The 6,000-nt window shown below is 49.4% G+C and overlaps 1 protein-coding gene and 1 pseudogene across 5 annotated transcripts in view; one reads left to right on the top strand and one right to left on the bottom strand.

The window, feature by feature from the left end:
• Positions 1-1,598: 1,598 nt before the first annotated feature.
• On the bottom strand, positions 1,599-1,850 carry LOC109729765 (cytochrome c oxidase subunit 7C, mitochondrial pseudogene; annotated as a pseudogene).
• A 3,183-nt stretch (positions 1,851-5,033) lies between these two features.
• Positions 5,034-6,000, top strand: part of PDS5A (PDS5 cohesin associated factor A) — a 134,549-nt gene continuing 133,582 nt past the window's right edge. For 3 of the 5 annotated variants that reach the window (XM_012753924.3, XM_076001203.1, XM_076001204.1), the window contains exon 1: positions 5,034-5,463. The gene's annotated coding sequence lies outside the window, so the exon portion shown is untranslated. Of the gene's footprint in view, positions 5,464-5,523; positions 5,662-6,000 lie in introns of those variants that run through there. The other 2 variants (XM_076001201.1, XM_076001202.1) reach the window with 2 other exon arrangements.

Raw genomic sequence — 6,000 nt, 5'->3', positions numbered from 1 at the left:
TTTGTGGTTAGTTGTATGGTTCAAACAGAGGGCTAAGTATTTGTCCTCAAATTGGATTGTATGCCATTTTGTGCATAGATTATATGGTTGTATATATGTATATAGGAGTGGGGCTGATCAAAATTATGTGGGGGTAGAATAAAGACTCACAAGGCCACTCTCTCACACAAGCATTTTAATCATACCAAACTCTTTTTCCCAAAAAGAAATTGGACTTAATCACCTATAAGTCTTCCTTTTTTTCTAAAACCTTGTGGTTACTTCTAGCAGCTATTATCCTCTTCATCACTACCACTCACCACAACTCACCCTTCAAGGCCCAGCCTCAAATGCCCCTCCATTTGTGAAGTTCCCATGGCACCCCTTTTTCAGGCTCCCAGACAATATGGTTCACGTCTCCTTAATAAAACATATCACATACCCTAAAGAGAACAACTTGAAAAAAAAAAAAAAAAAACATATCACAGCCTTGCCTTAAATTATGGTTTGTTGTATCTCTCTGGTTCCTCCAATAGACTGTGATCCAGTCTAGGGAAGGGACTTAGTCATGTTTTTTTGTTTTTTAAATATTCCCCCAGTGCCTAGTACAGTATAGGAGCTCAATAACTATTTTTTTTTTTTTTTTTACCTGAAGAAAATCAGCAGGTATCAATAACTATTGAATTAAGTTTTATTTTATTTTTTTTAGAGACAGGGTTTCACTGTTGCCCATGCTGGGGTGCAATGGCATCATCACAGCTCACTGTAGTTTCGAACTCCTGGGCTTAACTGATCCTTCTGCCTCAGCCTCCGAGTAGCTGGGGCTACAGGTGCATGCCACCACACTTTGCTAATTTTTAAACAATCTTTTGTAGAGACAGGGTCTTGATATGTTGCCCAGTCTGGTCTTGAACTCCTGGCTTCAAGTGATCCTCGCACCTGCCAAACTCTAGGATTACAGGTGTGAGCCATCACACAGGCCTGAATTAACTTTTAAATAGCTTGCATGTCCAAAAGACATCCTGACCTTAAATCTGCTCCAAGCACAGTTCTCATGATCTTAGTAATTTCCAATTACCCAGTCCTAAACCCTTAAGAGTCATACTTGATTTCTTGTCTCCTCTCTTTTTCTTTTTTTGTCACTCCCCTCCACCCAATTTTTCTTTTTTCATGTCTTGAGTTTATTTACAAACATATCTAGTGTGTTATGAGTTCAAGAGTTTGATCCATTTATCAAAGAGATTGCACTTCTTAAAATGTTCTTCAATGGATAAATCAAAACATTCTTGGCCAGGCGTGGTGGCTCATGCCTGTAATCCTAGCACTCTGGGAGGCCAACACCGGAGGATCGCTTAAGGTCAGGAGTTCGAGACCAGCCTGAGCAAGAGAGAGACCCCGTCTCTACTAAAAATAGAAAGAAATTAATTGGACAACTAAAAATGTATAGAAAAAATTAGCCAGGCATGGTGGCGCATCCCTGTAGTCCCAGCTACTCGGGAGGCTGAGGCAGGAGGATTACTTGAGCCCAGAAGTTTGAGGTTGCTGTGAGGTAGGCTGACACCATGGCACTCTAGCCCGGGCAACAGAACGAGACTCTGTCTCAAAAAAAAAAAAAATTCTTATTTCTTAAGCAGTTAGTGTCTTACAATAAAGAAAGGTGCAGCAAATCCAGATCCAAAATTATCATAATTAGTAACTGCCACTTTTTTTCCACTGAAAATGGCAAATTCTTTCCCAGGCCCTCCTCATAGTGGCTCCTACGGACACAGAGGTAGTAAACCTCTAGATGCTCTGTCTCAACATATCACTGCTAGAAGCTCTGCAAAAGGTGCAGAGACAAAAGGCAGAAGAAATGTTGGCATCACAGTCTCCTCTCTTTCTTATATCACTTTTCATCACCTCCACTGCTATTACCTTGTTCTTGTTACTATCTCTCCTTGGGACTTTGGCAGTTGTCTTATATCCGGTTACCCTTCTTCCACACTTGCATCACTATTGTTATTTTCTTTTATTGAGAGAGAGAGTCTCACCCTGTTACCCAGGCTAGAGTGAGTGCTGTGGCATCAGCCTGGCTCACAGCAACCTCAAACTCTGGGCTCAAGCAATCCTTCTGTTTAGCCTTCTGAGTAGCTGGGACTACAGGCATACACCACCACATCGGGCTAATTTTTTCTATTTTTAGTTGCCCTGCAAATTTTTTTTCTATTTTTTTTTTTTTTTAGTAGAGACGGGTTCTTGCTCTTGCTCAGGCTGGTCTCAAACTCCTGACCTCAAATGATCCTATTGCCTCAGCCTCCCAGAGTGCTAGGATTACAGGTGTGAGCCACAGCACCTGGCCTCTAATGTTATTTTCAACTCAGCAGCTAGAATGATTCTTTTATTTTATGCAAAAAAAAAAAATTATGTAGAGCTTATTATTTGCCAGTTACTAATCTAGCTGCTTTACATACATTAACTTATTGATTCCTCATAATGATTCTCTGAGGTAGATTCTATTATTACCTCCATTTTACAGATGAAGAAAATGAGGAACAGAAAGATTAATTAATTTGTCCAAGGATATCTAAGTCATAGGACATTAATCATACCATTTCTTTGCTTTAAAAAAGTCCAAAATCCCCATCGCAGTCACAGTACAGCCAAAGTCCTCCCAGGGGCCTTAAAGGCTAGACTTGATGTGTACCCCTCTCCCCTACTTTATTTATATATATATATTTATTATTGTTATTCTGGTCTATCTCTCTCCAAATTAAGCTACATAAGAAGAGCAGGCAGGAATTTTTGTTCTCCTCCCCTCTGCCAAGCTTTTTCACTCTCAGTGCCCAAGACTAGGCCCTCTTTATATTTATTATTATTATTATTATTTGAGACAGAGTCTCACTTTGTTGCCCAGTCTAGAGTGAGTGCCAGTGGTGTCAGCCTAGCTCACAGCAACCTCAAACTCCTGGGCTCAAGGGATCCTCCTGCCTCAGTCTCCTGAGTAGCTGGGACTCGTGCTGATTTTTTCTATATATATTAGTTGGCCAACTAATTTATTTCTATTTATAGTAGAGACAGCGTCTGGCTCTTGCTCAGGCTGGTTTCAAACTCCTGACCTTGAGCAATCCACCCGCCTCCGCCTCCCAGACTGCTAGGATTACAGGCGTGAGCCACCGTGCCTGGCCAGGCCCTCTTTAAATAATTGTCGCACAAATGAATGTCTCTTCTTATGTATTGTATGCGGAAACAAATGTTTAAGAAGTAAAAACAGGAACCCTAGAGAATATTGTATAAATTCAATTTATTTAAGTGTTATCCTCAAGTCTTACTATATTTTGAGTGTTTACTAGGTTACGCAATCTTTTTTTTTTTTTTTTTTTTTGAGACAGAGTCTCGCTTTCTTGCCTAGGCTAGAGTGAGTGCCGTGGCGTCAGCCTAGCTCACAGCAACCTCAAACTCCTGGGCTCAAGCGATCCTCCTGCCTCAGCCTCCCGAGTAGCTGGGACTACAGGCACGAGCCACCATGCCCGGCTGATTTTTTTTTTATATTATATATATTAGTTGGCCAATTAATTTCTTTCTATTTTTATGGTAGAGACGGGGTCTCGCTCAGGCTGGTTTTGAACTCCTGACCTTGAGCAATCCGCCCGCCTCGGCCTCCCAGAGTGCTAGGATTACAGGCGTGAGCCACCGCGCCCGGCCTAAGTTACGCAATCTTAACAAAGTAATAATTGTATCAAGTTAAAATTTATGGGTGTATACAAAACTCCATTTACTAACAGGTAAGTTACTGAGGTAAGAATGAGAAAGAAAAGCATCACTCTTTAGTTATTTAACTGTAACAGATAAAGAAACACCAAGTGAAGGAGAGAGCCTAAAAGAGAGTAGCTTTTGGTTGACAACAGTCTGGATGCGGACAATCATAAAGGGATTCTGCCTGAGGGTCTAAATGCCCAAGAACAAAGCACTGACTTGGGCAGAGTTCTAGCAAATCAGTAACTGTGGATTGTTAAGATCCCAAAATGACTGCTCCCTTGTGTAATTCCTCAAAAACACGTCAGTGACTTGCAGAACCTTTACTATTTTTAAGATTGAGTGAAAGGATATGGGGGAAAAATAGACCAATGGATATGCACAAAGAATACTTTAAATATCCACACAGGAGGGTGACATTTAATAAAAGAATAATTTAAATAAACAATTGAATGTCATTTTAAAGTATGATAGTGGTCAGTTTCAAGAGCTGAATGTTATTTCATATTATTGTATCCTTTTCTCAACTTCGTCTTCTGAAATTACGTGTGTGCTCTTGAGGTTCATTCGTTTCAATTATTTACGTTAAATTGCACAAACCCTGCTGCACTGAGTTTTCCTTGACAGTTGTTTTCCTTTGGGTGGAAGAAGTTAATCCCTGGTATGTTTAAAACATTAAAAGAGAGAGAGAGAGATCTTCCATATTCACAAAAACCACTACCTAAGTTGTAAACGCTTGCTGTCTGGGTTCCCCTCTCAGAGAACCTGATTCTGTGGCCTAGGTTTTCAGCGATACTCAGAAAGATTGTGAGGCCAGTGGGCCAAAGACGGCACCTTGAGAAGTACTCGACTCAATTCTATTTTCCTATTTTTCAGCTTTCAAAATATTAACTTGAGAAATCTAAGGTGAGGGAGGACTCGGTGGCCGCCGCGAGAGGCGAGAGTGAGCCGCCCACCCGTGCCGTGTGGCACAACTTCGCTTCGGTTCGCAGACCCGCGCCCGGAGGAAGTCGGCCCGCCGCGGCCGAGCAGTTCGCCTCCCGCCCGCGTGCTCAGGCTCGGCCCGGGGCCCGAACGCGCCTCCGCGGCGGGAGGCAGCTCTGCCCGCCCCGCGCGCCCGGCGGGGCCGCGGCCACCGGCGCTCGCCCGGCCGCCCGGCTCCTCCCCGCTCGCTCGGGTCTGGCTGCCCCGAGGCGCGAGCGCGGCAGGCCTTGGCGCCAACCGGCGGGCGGCGCTGTCTGCCACGCGCGCGGCCGCCAGGCTCCAGGGAGGCGGAGGCGCGGCCGGCGGAGGAAGGGGCGGGCGCGAAGCGCGCTGCTCTCGCGTGCTCTCCGCCGCTCGCGTGACCGGCGCTGTGCGCGAGGCGGCGCTCCCGGGCACCGACGGCCGCGCGCCGCAGCTGGGGGCGTCCGGGTCCGGGTCGGGTCGGGTCTGCTGCCTCGGCCGGCGCGAGGTGCGGGCGGGTTGCGGGCCGGGCGGACACACGCGCACGCGCTCCCCGCGGAGCCTGCTCCGAGGCTGCCCTTCCTCGGCCAGACAGAGAGCGGCACTGCCTCCCGGCCCGCGCACGCTCGCCGTGTCCCCCCCGCGGCGGCTCCTCCTCGGCGCCGCCAGCCCAGCGCCGCTCCCGGGCGGGCGGGCGGCGGCGGGACCCGCGGGGCCGCTTTGTGTGCAGCCCGACGAGGGGCGGCGGCGCAACCACCTGACAGAGGCCCGGGCGCTCGATGCACCTTCCGCCCGCATGAGGAGGAGGTAAAGGCGGCGGCGCGGCTCCCGCCCTCGCTGCCGGAGGGAGGGGACGGAAGCGGAGAGCGGGGGCGCGAGTCCGAGGCCCGGCGGGGCCGCCCGAAGGTGCCGGCGAGGCCTCGGCGGCAGCGGGCGGCGCCTGGTGGCCGGGGCAAGAGGAGCCGCTGGGGCCCCTCGGCCGAAGTTGAAGCAACAAAATGTGAAGTGCGGAGCCGCGTCAGCCGCTTCCTGGCGGGGCCGGGGCGGAGGGCGGCTCGCTCCCCCTGCGGGGCCGGCGGCGGCGCGGGGCAGGGCGGGAGCGCGGCGGGGGCTGCCGGGCCCCGCGGCTCTGCCGGGGAAGGGCGTTTGTTCCCGGGAGCCGCCGCGGCGTGCGGGTCCGCTGGGTCCCTAGTTGTGCGGCCTAGGCTGAGCCGATAGGCCTCGCGTTTGCTTCCCCAGAGGGGACTGGCCGGGCGGGGACGCGGCGCTTCTCTCTGGCCCGGCGGCGGCCTGGAGGTCCTTGCTGGCCTCCCCAAGCCGCCAGACTTAGGACGTCGGTGCTGG

Source organism: Microcebus murinus, chromosome 3, assembly GCF_040939455.1.
Source record: "Microcebus murinus isolate Inina chromosome 3, M.murinus_Inina_mat1.0, whole genome shotgun sequence".
Lineage (NCBI taxonomy): Eukaryota > Metazoa > Chordata > Mammalia > Primates > Cheirogaleidae > Microcebus > Microcebus murinus.
Note: the sequence above shows the minus strand (reverse complement) of the source record. Positions and strands in the feature narration are given on the sequence as shown.